At 38.6% G+C, this 13,117-nt stretch overlaps 1 long non-coding RNA gene across 2 annotated transcripts; it reads right to left on the reverse strand.

Moving 5' to 3' along the window:
* Positions 1-2,596: 2,596 nt before the first annotated feature.
* On the reverse strand, positions 2,597-11,719 carry LOC116651659 (uncharacterized). Of its 2 annotated transcripts, none has more exons than XR_011416612.1 (3): positions 10,900-11,719; positions 3,279-10,591; positions 2,597-2,972 (listed from the first exon to the last, which is right to left on the reverse strand). It is a non-coding gene; the product is annotated as an uncharacterized lncRNA (long non-coding RNA). The 2 variants fall into 2 exon arrangements; XR_011416613.1 differs by lacking the exon at positions 2,597-2,972 and having other exon boundaries at positions 2,996-3,568; positions 3,620-10,591.
* Positions 11,720-13,117: the final 1,398 nt, after the last annotated feature.

The following is a 13,117-nucleotide window of genomic DNA, read 5'->3' on the forward strand; positions in this document are numbered from 1 at the left end:
TGATGATGATCTAGCTTAGCTTTCAGAGTTAAATCAAGTAGAACAGGAAACACGTTGAGCGTTAATAACTTTTGATTTATAGAGGAGGTTTAACCCGGCACGCCCCTTTTTTGTCATGCACACATCTGCTGCAAAAAAAATGACATCAAATTACGGGCAGTTAGACAAAACTTTGGTGTCTCTCTGTGTGCATGTATGTGTGTGTACGAGCGTGTGTGCCAAAAACATTTTGCATAATTGGTCTTATGTGCCAGAGGAATTTAATATCTGAAATGTGTGAGGTCATCGCGAGCGGGTTTATGCAGGTGCATAGATAAGCGTATATAAAAAGAAATTTAAATATTATATACATATATATATATATATAACGAAACTGATTTAAAGATTTGCATATAATGTAAGTAAATAGCTCTGTTGAACTTTAAACTTCCATAATTTTGCTAAAAACTTAACTGATTTGACTGAAGCGGGAAAATTGCTCTTGATTTTACCTCTAGAATGACTGCAACCAACTTATATGCATATGGGTAAATAAAATTTTATGCCAATTTTTGGCAAAACTATATTTTAGAAAAAAAATTGGTTATTTATTTTTGAATCGATTGTTGGTCTATAAATAGGTAGAGATTGCTCTTAAAATGTTACCTACACACATCTGTCAAATAAAATTCGATTCGACCAAGTTTTAGGTCTAGCCACATTTTAGTTGACCACATAGAAAACTTGTTGGCTTGAAACATTTGCCAACGCTTACCTGGCTTTGTCATAATATTAAAGTATTACCTTCGGCTTAAGCATAATCGCTGCTAACATTTCCAGCATTTCCAACACTTACCATGTAAGTACTTAGCTTATGTAGCTTACATTTGCCGAATGCAGCCACATACAATGAGCGAGCCGGTCCTCGTCTGACTGATTTCTAAACTGTCTTTTGTTGTGCAAAAACAAAAACGCATTAGGTATATGATAACTATTCCCCCCTTTTGTAAACCACCTTACCACGCTCCCTGTTTTTAGTGTTAGGCAACGCTGCAACTTTTGCCACAATGCACAATTTTTACGCGCTCTACTTCATAAATTAAATAGCAGCCGAGTGACATGGGTCTGTCTGTGTATAAGCTGTAATACTGTGTGTGTATATGCGTATGTGTGCGTGTGTGTGTGCATTGCGTAATTTTCTATACACAGACATACACAGAATGCCATTGTCTTTTGTGGTTGTTAGCAAACAAAACGTCAAGACAAGTAATTCAGTGCACAAAAGCGACGAGACGCCAGTTGGTACGAGATGAAATGAGACGCGACAGGGCGAGAAGAGACGAGACGAACGGGACGGCACGAGACAAGATTTAACATTATAATGTTCCGGATTTAACAAAAGCAAATGCCTGCATAAGAATTTCCCCCTATCAGTGCCCAGTAATAGAAGACTCGATAGAAATTTACGGCTGTTCTGTTAAAGCTTTAATGCTAGCCAGATTTTTGACATTTTAATTCCAGTTCGTGGAATTTTTCCTCTGATACTTCCATTTTGCATTCTTGGAATTGCCTTATTGACAACTTCATGGGCATCACATTGCCTTATTATATCTACAAATTTGTTAAGGGAATTCGTCAACCCTGCAAACCGCTTGGTGAATAATATTGAGAGATATATATTTAAGTTTGGCCAATGAATAATATTAATAACCCATATTACAGCGCTTAGACTTAAATTAATTTTAACATGCCAAACATGTGGGCATATTTTAATTAATGATTTATTTATGCACTGTTATTAAATATAATTTTTTTTAAGCGTCTGCTGCAATTGTTATTTACTCCAATGTCAGTTGCAAAAATATTTGCAACATAAAGAGGCAGAACGTTTTTTTCAATATTTTTTTTATTATTAATATTTCTTTGGCATTTATCACATATTAAATCGAACTTAATATTTCAGTTTGCCGCCGCTTTTTGGTCGGTGTGCATAAAAAATTTGCATTTATTATTTTTGCTCGTGCAATATTTATTATGACAATATTTGTTGGGACATTCTGGATCAGCGGGATTCACACAGTTGTAATGGTGGGGAGGTTCGGGTTCAGTTTTTGCCTTTCGTTTGGCCATCTACCAAAAATAAAAACAAACGGCCGTGGCTGTTGCCTAACCGGGTGCATAGGGATTGGAGGTTCGCACTTCTTGCTAATACTCGGACAATAGCTCGTCGGACTGGTCGGGGTTTTTTTCCTTTCCCTTTTGCACTTACCATAAACACATAGTTTAAGTGCGATCAAAAAAAATAAAAAAAAACTTATTGATTTAAGTAAATCCATTGAAACAAAAAAAAAACCGGATTCTAGTATGGGCACCATTAATGTGTTCCGACCGAACACCCAAATTCAAACTATTCAATTTCGCGTAAGTGAGAGAACTAAGGTGTTGATCGTCTCTCTTTCTCTTTACCCTCCCTACCTTGACAAGCAAAAAAAAAAAATGGAATGTGGATGCTTGTCCCTATTTCAGGTTCTTAAACCATCACTATAAATTGCAAGCGGCTAACATGGGTACTGGACAGATAAAACAATTAATTATGGAATTAGGATATCATATCATATAAGCTAATATAATTCGTTTATTCACGCATTGTTCAATTTTGTTGCCAATTAATAGCAAGGTGAGTATAACTCTATTTACAAGAAAAAAATATACAGTTTCCAAACAAAATTTGAATCCAAAGTTAATATGATGAATGTGCAATAACTAGTTTAAATCCCATAAAGAAATTAAGGGGAAGGAGAAATTCACCAACATTATCTTGAGACTTGACGGATAGTAATTAATTTACCGTCTTGCTAAATTAACTGCATTTAAATGTTCATGTGTGTATATAATTACATATATCTATAGGCATTGGTTTAAACTCTTACTCACGCGATATCCTTCGAAGCAGACGTTGGGCCCAATGTATACGACGATTATGATCGCTGTTGCTAAATATTACAAAAGAAATTTATAAGTATATAAACACATGTATATATATATATATATATATATATATATATGAGCAACGGTCAAGGTCGGTGGTGTAGGAATTTCCTCTCGCTTTAACTTATTTAGGCATATTCATTGCACATTTTGTTTTAAAGAAATTAGTAAAAGAAAAAAAAAATTAAAGGAAATAAAAATTAAAACTAAGGATCTATTAGCCGTCCATCTTGGCAACGTTAAACAATTAATGGAATTATATGGCAATGCTGCTAAGCAAGCGAAAGGGGTACACCAAAAGTAATACAGACTCGGCTCCTTTGTTACTCTCTGCAGGTTACACTATATGCTTAGTGCATGCGGTCCCGATGGTGCTGCATAAATAGTAAGCGTTTCACCCGCTTGACGCCGTTTTCCGAGGCTATGCCAGATGTTGTTCTTCGCAAGACAGCGGCTGATAAGTAAAATAGCAACAAAATTGGTTCTGCTGGGTTGCTAAGTGCGACACGTGCTCTTGGTGTTGCCCTTGTCTGGTCCGATCTCCCCCTCTGGTAGTGCCGACTAGTACGTCTAAATCTAGTCAACTGAGCAGGCACGGAAACTGTGGAAGCCTTAATTAGTTCCAAGTCTCAACACTAGCACATATAAATACCTTTTCTTTAAGGGTCACCCCGAATCACAATTAGGTTAGTGGGTCGAGTTGTTATGAAGGTTTTTGGTTTCTATTAGCGTACCAAAAGAACACTTCCAAACTGTACCACAATTGCAGCCTTGGTCGTTGATGTCTTTGCAAAAATTATTTGCAAAGAAAGAAAAAAATGTTATGAACTTAACTCGCACGCGCTTCAAATATATCTGACATGCTGAGCTGTACTTTTAACCTTTACTACTTCCCAACGACAAAAAAAATAAGGAAGCTTTCAAAAGCTCTACATCACGCGATTATATTTTAAAACGGTACTATGGCCTGATCTTATCACCTTTTTCCTCTCTATTCGCCCTATTCGGTTGCGCATGCCCTCAGCTGTGCAATAAACGAAGAATTGGCTTCCAGCGCGGTCGGTAAAGCAGTAACTAAACTAGAGCAGCTGATCAACAAGCAGATTCGTTTGGGGAGTGCAAAGCAGCCACTACACCACAGTTTATGCAGCGCTACTTGCTAGCGGGACATAAACTGAAATAACTATAATAACTGTTGAGTTAGAACTTGTTACTAGTTTGTATATCTTTGAGATGAAAAGTACCGATGCATTTACCTGTTTCATTAGCTAGTTGATAGTAGGCTGGGCTGACTTTTTGTACAACAATCGCCGGAATGAAAACTGGTGCAAGCTTAGAACTAAACTTCTTTTGCGCGTTACTCTGACAAAAATTGCGGGCGAAGACTTTCGTACCGGCAGTAAGACTTATGTTTCGGCTGCGCAAATTATATATCTTAGCATTTCTATTATGTGACTGAGCTACATTGTCTTTGGCTATCTGACGGATTACTTGTAAGGCTGTGGGCCTCTCAATAGCAGTGTCTTCGGACAAGAGGTTAAGTCGCTTTAGCAAGTCATAGTCTTTACCGTTTAACATCATATTCTGTCCAAACGCTAAAAAGTATGGAGAGTACCCTGTACTTTGGTGAACGCTGGCTCTCAAGGCAGCACAAATGGCGTACAGCTTTTTATCCCAATTTGAATGATCTTTTCCGATATAGGCTCTAATAGCCGCTAATACTGATCTATTTACTCGCTCACTCGCATTACTTTGTGGCGAGTATATTGCCGTTCGAATGTGGATGATTCCATACCGGGTAAGAAAAGCTTTAAAGACACTAGAAATGAACTGAGAGCCATTGTCGGTCAGAATAGTTTCTGGCACGCCGAAAGTGCAAAACAGTGTGTTTTCTAGATAGTCGATAATTTTGTTGGTAGTAAACGCGCGAAGAGGCCACATAAAATGAAATTTAGTATTATGGTCTACAACCATCAGGAGACCTATATTGCCGTTCTTGGACCGAGGATATGGCCCTAGAAGATCCATGTAGAGCTTCTGAAATGGCCGTTCTGACGTCATAGGCTTGCCCATTGGAGGTCTCAACACTACATTGGGGCTTTTCGTTTGCCGACAAACTTTACAATTGACTATATATTCATGAATTTGGGCCGACATTTTTGGCCAAAACAAGTATCTCTTGAGTTTCTCTATTGTTTTTCCGATGCCACTGTGTGCAGCGTTAGGGGGATTGTGGGCTCTCTCTATCACTTGTAGGGTGAGAGACGAAGGTATCCAGAGTTTCCAGGATTGTTTCTCCTGAATGCTATATCCCGTCGCTGGCTCAGTACGTTTATATATAAAACCGTCGATTATCTGTAAATCCGGTAATCTGGATTGGTTAGAAGAAATACTGTCTATCAGATCCAGATAGTTTGGCGATTTGAATTCGGGTGAAGACAGGTCAACTATGGGACCTTGCTCCTCGAATTCCGCAAGCTCTGTCTCATTTTGACGCGATAGCGCATCAGCGACAACATTTTGTGTACCGCTACGATGCGAGACTTTAAACTTGAAGCCCTGTAATTTGATCACCCATCTACCTTGACGTCCTCTGAGATCCTTCTGTCTCATGAGCCATTGTAAGGAAGCATGATCAGTTATTACTTCGAAGTCCTGTCCTTCTATATACGCTCTAAATTTAAAAATACCTCTTATTACGGCTAAGCATTCCAGATCGGTCACACTATAATTCCGTTGGGCCTTTGACAGTTTCTCTGACATGTATGCTATTGGAGCCTCCTCTTCCTGTTCATTTAGTTGAGCTAGAACGCATCCTAAACCAGTTGTGCTAGCATCGCAAACTAATCTAAAAGGTTTTGAGAAGTCGGGTGTAGCCAATACAGGTGCAGAAGTTAAAAGTGTTTTTAAGGTGTTGAAAGCGGAATCAGCATCAGTGTTCCATTTCAATACTTTCGATTTCTTTAGCAACTCTGTAAGCGGAAAGCTAACTGTTGCATAATGATTAACGAAACGTCTATACCATCCAGCGAGTCCAAGAAAACGTCTCAGTTGTTTTACACTTTTTGGTACAGGGAATTCGTTAATAGCTTGTATTTTGCTAGGGTCCGTCTTTAGTTGACCATACCCAATTATAAAGCCCAAATATTTAATTTCCCGCATACAAAATTTTGATTTTGCGATGTTGATTGTCAAGTTCGCTTTACGCAAGTGCAGCGCTACTTCCTGCAAAAGCAACATATGCGAATCGAAGTCCTCTGATAGCAGAAGTAAATCATCTAAGTAGACAAATACGCGGGTCCGCAAATGGGCTGGTATCACGCGTTCCATTAGTCTACAAAGCGTTTGAGGAGCGTTACACAATCCAAACGGCATTACTTTGTATTGAAATAATGGACGATTAGGGACTGTAAAAGCGGTATACTGACGTGATTTTTCTTCTAGGGGTATCTGCCAGAATGCGTGCTTCATATCGAGGCCCGTTATATATTTAGCCGGCGGCAGACGACTAAGAATTCCGTCGATATGGGGTAGAGGGTACGCATCTTTACGAGTGTACTTATTTATGACTCGAGAATCTAGACACAGCCTGTTTTTATCCTTTCTTTGCACAAGGACGCAGTTGCTGCTCCAGGGGCTATGCGATACCTCTATTATATCTAAAGCTAGCATTTTCTCGATCTCGTCAAACATTAGCTTTTCAACGGCTGGCGAAATAGGCCAATGTCTTTGTTTGACGGGGGTCACATTATCTATTTCAATGCGATGTTCGATTAACTCAGTGCGTCCTAATCCTTCCTTTTCATAAGAATAGAAATTAGAAATGATCGAATTTAATCGTGACTTTTCTTCAGCGGTTAGCTGATGCATTTTCGCTGTTTCCTGGATATCCTGTTCGTTACTGTTGTCTAATTCATTTACGGACTCATCAGGACGAATTAAATTCGTTAACAGTCCAAAGTCCTGCCAAAAATTTATGCCTAAGTAAACATCTTGTTTCAAATCGGGTATAACATAAAAATCAACATTATGCACTTGTTTTCGAAATTCAACTTTAAGTGTCAGTTTGCCTACCACTGGGCAAATAGCGTTGTTAGCTGTTCGGATTGATCCAGAGCATTTGCGCGCTTTGGGATGTGACAACAGTGACTTAGCTGCAACATTACCGAGGCAACTAATCGTCGCTCCGGAATCTAATAATGCTACATATTTTTCTCCCTCTAGGCTTAACTCAGTGTACAAGCGGTTATCTGAGCTCATAAACACTGATTGAACGAGCTTCTTACGAAGACTTTTAATATTTTTCCAGAATTTCCTAAGTCGAACAGTAGAGCGTTTTGGCCGATTGAGAAATTCGATGGGTTCTATGCTGCTAAAAATTCGTCTTCGTGTGTCAAGATAGTGTTTTACTCTAATATGGTACGGTACGTACTTATTTTCAATGTCAGTTTGAGTTGCAGTCTCGGCGACTGAACATGTATTTGCCATATAAGTTGTAAATATAGTATTTGGAGTTGATTGCTCCAAACTACCATATGACTGTATTTCTGGCAAGGACTTTATTCTTTTGTGGGATGCGTCAAACTGGTGTTGGTCTGCGCATCCCGCTTCCGGTTTCCCAAAAGATTGCATTTGCTACAATTGGGTTTAAAAGTATTTTTAGCACCGCAACCGTAGCAGAATATACGCCTTTCTCCCATGCAGTCATCGAATCGGTGTCCCACTTTATCGCAATTCCAGCACACTATTTTCTTGTTCTGTATTTCTGAAATATTATCTTCTATATCATTATTTTCCAGTAACTCAGAGACATTACCTCTACCGTATTTGGTTCGATTGGGAAACGAGCCAGTTTCTCTACAGAAACTTTCATGTTTCTTAACTTCCTCTCTTAATTCTGCTCGAGTTCTAATCTTCAAATGCAATAGTTCGTACCTGAGCGCTGTTCTCGCATTGCGTTTTAATAGGTCAACAAGCTTGTCTTCGCTTATTTCGTTAGATAATTGGCTAACCAGGCCTTCAATCGCTGATTGAAAATCATCAAATGTCTCCTGATCTTTCTGGCGTCTTTTCCTAATTAGTTCCCACAAGTCAAAGTCGTCTTTAACGTCCTCGAATCTAAGTCGGAAATCCGTACAGAAAGCCAACCAGGTATACTGTGGGTTTTTCTTGTGGAAGCTCCAAAACCAATCATTGGCTTTCCCGAAAAAAAGTAAATGAAGATTGTCACAAAGCAGCCTATAGTCGCCGTTCAAATTTTGAGCCGTTAATGAACGAATTCGATACAAGAATTCATCTATCTGCATAGAGTCTTTCGAACCGTCAAATTTAAGTCGCCAGGTTTGCATAATGCTAGCTGCTTTTTCTGAACTCAAACTTGAGTTTGATCGATTGCTACCTCTGGGGCTGTATGGTCCGCAGTCAAGGGGTATGTCAGAGTTCTGGGCACTATTAGGGAGAGTATCAGCACCTAATCCCCTTGGAGACTGAACTAATCTAGAGCGTGTTGATTCAGCTTGCTCACTTCGTACATTTAATGTTGCTAACTTCTCTTGCAGTGATTGTTCAACAGAAGCTTTAATAACGTTTTTGAGTTCTGCTATTAAAGTCCTTTGCTGAGATTGTAGAGCTTCGTTGATATAGGTAATTGTCTCTACATTTGGACCATTGTCCACTGACTTATTTCCGTTGCTGCCTAAAGACATGCAACTACCTAAATATTCTCTATGATTTCGATTCATAGACCTAGTTTGCATACTTCGCTTGGGCGTGGCTCCTCGCCCTTTTCCGAATCGCTGACCTCTCCTGATACCTGTAGTAGTCGAACCATCTTGGCAAGGTAGAGTATTTCGCGATAGAGTTTCGTCTGTTTCAGCATTACCAGCTGAGTGTAACTCCGCTGCCAGTGGATTGTTCATAAATATTAGTTGCCCTGGGTTGCAATCTGCCTCACATACTGGACATTTTGGGGTTGTCTTTAGTGTATTGCTTATGCAAACGTCGTGAAAACGGTGTTGACAAGGAGTAGTCGCAGATAGCTGTTCTGCTTGCAATTGCTCATGGCAAATGCCACAAAATGGATCTTGCGCGTTAATCGCTGCAACTATGCTCTCTGTGCTTCGTCTCACTGCCATAATGAATGCAAACTTTTGCTTGTTTCCAAACAACAAAAGGAAAACTAAATAGGACTTGTATTATTAAGTCTTGGTTATTTATTCTATCTGTCTTTTTCCCACACGTTATTGCTTACAATCCTTAAGCAAACCTGAGTAGTTGAATTTGTGCTATTTATTTTACTGGAGTCTATTTCTGATTTGGATTTTTACTGCTCATGGACTACTAGACAACATCCGAAATATTTCCAGTTTGTTGTAATTCCAAATAGTCCTTGAAACAATTAACCCAAATTTGATTATTATTCCCTCTTTTCCGATCTTACCCGCTGCTTAAAGTACTAGTAATTAATTGTGGTCGACTAATCCAGCAATGCCTGAATTACAATCGCAAATTCCTACAACTAACTACTGTCTGAACACAACGTATTTTCCCGAGAAAGGGGCCTAACAGGGTAATTAAAAAATAATAGGTAGTAATTGATATGGTATAACTTCGAGTTTCGATTGGGGATTGTTGTGCACTAGGTGTTAGTCGTGCTTACGCAAGAAGTAAAAGTTTTACGTTCTTGCTAGGGCCCCACGTTGGGCGCCATATATGTAATGGTGGGGAGGTTCGGGTTCAGTTTTTGCCTTTCGTTTGGCCATCTACCAAAAATAAAAACAAACGGCCGTGGCTGTTGCCTAACCGGGTGCATAGGGATTGGAGGTTCGCACTTCTTGCTAATACTCGGACAATAGCTCGTCGGACTGGTCGGGGTTTTTTTCCTTTCCCTTTTGCACTTACCATAAACACATAGTTTAAGTGCGATCAAAAAAAATAAAAAAAAACTTATTGATTTAAGTAAATCCATTGAAACAAAAAAAAAACCGGATTCTAGTATGGGCACCATTAATGTGTTCCGACCGAACACCCAAATTCAAACTATTCAATTTCGCGTAAGTGAGAGAACTAAGGTGTTGATCGTCTCTCTTTCTCTTTACCCTCCCTACCTTGACAAGCAAAAAAAAAAAATGGAATGTGGATGCTTGTCCCTATTTCAGGTTCTTAAACCATCACTATAAATTGCAAGCGGCTAACATGGGTACTGGACAGATAAAACAATTAATTATGGAATTAGGATATCATATCATATAAGCTAATATAATTCGTTTATTCACGCATTGTTCAATTTTGTTGCCAATTAATAGCAAGGTGAGTATAACTCTATTTACAAGAAAAAAATATACAGTTTCCAAACAAAATTTGAATCCAAAGTTAATATGATGAATGTGCAATAACTAGTTTAAATCCCATAAAGAAATTAAGGGGAAGGAGAAATTCACCAACATTATCTTGAGACTTGACGGATAGTAATTAATTTACCGTCTTGCTAAATTAACTGCATTTAAATGTTCATGTGTGTATATAATTACATATATCTATAGGCATTGGTTTAAACTCTTACTCACGCGATATCCTTCGAAGCAGACGTTGGGCCCAATGTATACGACGATTATGATCGCTGTTGCTAAATATTACAAAAGAAATTTATAAGTATATAAACACATGTATATATATATATATATATATATATATATATATGAGCAACGGTCAAGGTCGGTGGTGTAGGAATTTCCTCTCGCTTTAACTTATTTAGGCATATTCATTGCACATTTTGTTTTAAAGAAATTAGTAAAAGAAAAAAAAAATTAAAGGAAATAAAAATTAAAACTAAGGATCTATTAGCCGTCCATCTTGGCAACGTTAAACAATTAATGGAATTATATGGCAATGCTGCTAAGCAAGCGAAAGGGGTACACCAAAAGTAATACAGACTCGGCTCCTTTGTTACTCTCTGCAGGTTACACTATATGCTTAGTGCATGCGGTCCCGATGGTGCTGCATAAATAGTAAGCGTTTCACCCGCTTGACGCCGTTTTCCGAGGCTATGCCAGATGTTGTTCTTCGCAAGACAGCGGCTGATAAGTAAAATAGCAACAAAATTGGTTCTGCTGGGTTGCTAAGTGCGACACGTGCTCTTGGTGTTGCCCTTGTCTGGTCCGATCTCCCCCTCTGGTAGTGCCGACTAGTACGTCTAAATCTAGTCAACTGAGCAGGCACGGAAACTGTGGAAGCCTTAATTAGTTCCAAGTCTCAACACTAGCACATATAAATACCTTTTCTTTAAGGGTCACCCCGAATCACAATTAGGTTAGTGGGTCGAGTTGTTATGAAGGTTTTTGGTTTCTATTAGCGTACCAAAAGAACACTTCCAAACTGTACCACAATTGCAGCCTTGGTCGTTGATGTCTTTGCAAAAATTATTTGCAAAGAAAGAAAAAAATGTTATGAACTTAACTCGCACGCGCTTCAAATATATCTGACATGCTGAGCTGTACTTTTAACCTTTACTACTTCCCAACGACAAAAAAAATAAGGAAGCTTTCAAAAGCTCTACATCACGCGATTATATTTTAAAACGGTACTATGGCCTGATCTTATCACCTTTTTCCTCTCTATTCGCCCTATTCGGTTGCGCATGCCCTCAGCTGTGCAATAAACGAAGAATTGGCTTCCAGCGCGGTCGGTAAAGCAGTAACTAAACTAGAGCAGCTGATCAACAAGCAGATTCGTTTGGGGAGTGCAAAGCAGCCACTACACAGTGCGTCATCAAAGCCTTTGTATATGTACGCGTAATTAACCAATAGACTCGTATAAATATCAACAAAGTACCATATATTAAACCACTCCCTTTGTTTTTCCTTTTTTTTTTCTGAATAAAAAGTCAACTTTTTATCGTGTAAAAAAACATTGCAATAACGGGAATTAAATTGTGCAAGATTCTTTAAAAGCTCTAAAAGAGAGAGCGTAATTTTAATTAAGCTTCAGTATGAAGCTGTCAGCGAGTCGCTTCTTTAATTGTAGTCTCAAGTGTCTTGCTCGTGTCGAATAACACACACTTAAATTATTTGTAGTTAAAAGGAAATTTAAAGAAATTTAAAGCTGTTGATTTCTGTTATAGACTGTTGTGACCGACTGTTATTATCGATGAATGTCACATGTTATCTATAAATCTGTATTTATCACTATATAAAAACCATATTTAATCACAAGATAGTTTTAATTCTTCAGTTACTACAATACAAATTACTTAGCCAAATAATTACTTAAATTTTCTTATTTGTCTTCTTACAGTGCTGCAATAATTTAAATTGAATGCCACAGGACCTCAACACGATCTGGCAATACAATCCCATTAAAAGCAGACATTAGTGACATACAGAGATATAATAAAATAAAACAAAAAGAAAAGGTCCCCAAAAATTAAAGCAAAGTCAGATAAAAGAAGGCACTTTGATTGCAACATAAAATTGCCACAGAAAATTGCATAAAATTGCAGCAAAAAGCCGGGCAACGAGAGAGAGAGAGAGAGAGAGAGAGAGAGAGAGGGAGAGCGAAAGAGCGAGCGAGAGGCGATATAACCAAGAAAAGACAGAAAAAAAGACGAAGATAGTCGTATCTAAACGGGGTCAGTAATTTGCTGCACGATTGCCAGACGAGCCAACAACCCAACGAACTGGAAGTTTAATTGCCTCAGCTATCGTTGTTGTTGTTCTTGTTGCAGTTGCGGTGCCTCCCGTTCTTGTTCTTGTTGTTGTTGCTGTTGTCTGAAGCGCATGCAACAATTAAAGCCAAAAAGTTTCGGACAAAATGCTGCTGCCTACGCCCGGGCGCCAACTAGCTGAACTGGTCCATCGACAACAACAACACTTGTGCCGGGCATAAAAAAGCCAAAAAAAAGAAAAGAAACAATCTCCAAAATATCCAAAGAATAACTGAAGAAGAAGATATCGAAGGCGCAGCAGAAGAAGTGTGCCGTGGCAGGAGGAGGAGGAGGAGCGAAATTGTCTGCTTCTAATTTGAATGGACTCAACAGCATTCGACATACAAATGCATATTTGGAAACTTTTGTTAATTGGTAAGTGACAGTTTTTGTTTATTGTTTTTTTTTTTTCTCCATATATATATATATTTTACGGTCCAATGAAAGCGA

The sequence above is a fragment of the Drosophila virilis genome, chromosome 4 (genome assembly GCF_030788295.1).
Source record: "Drosophila virilis strain 15010-1051.87 chromosome 4, Dvir_AGI_RSII-ME, whole genome shotgun sequence".
In the NCBI taxonomy this organism is placed as follows: domain Eukaryota; kingdom Metazoa; phylum Arthropoda; class Insecta; order Diptera; family Drosophilidae; genus Drosophila; species Drosophila virilis.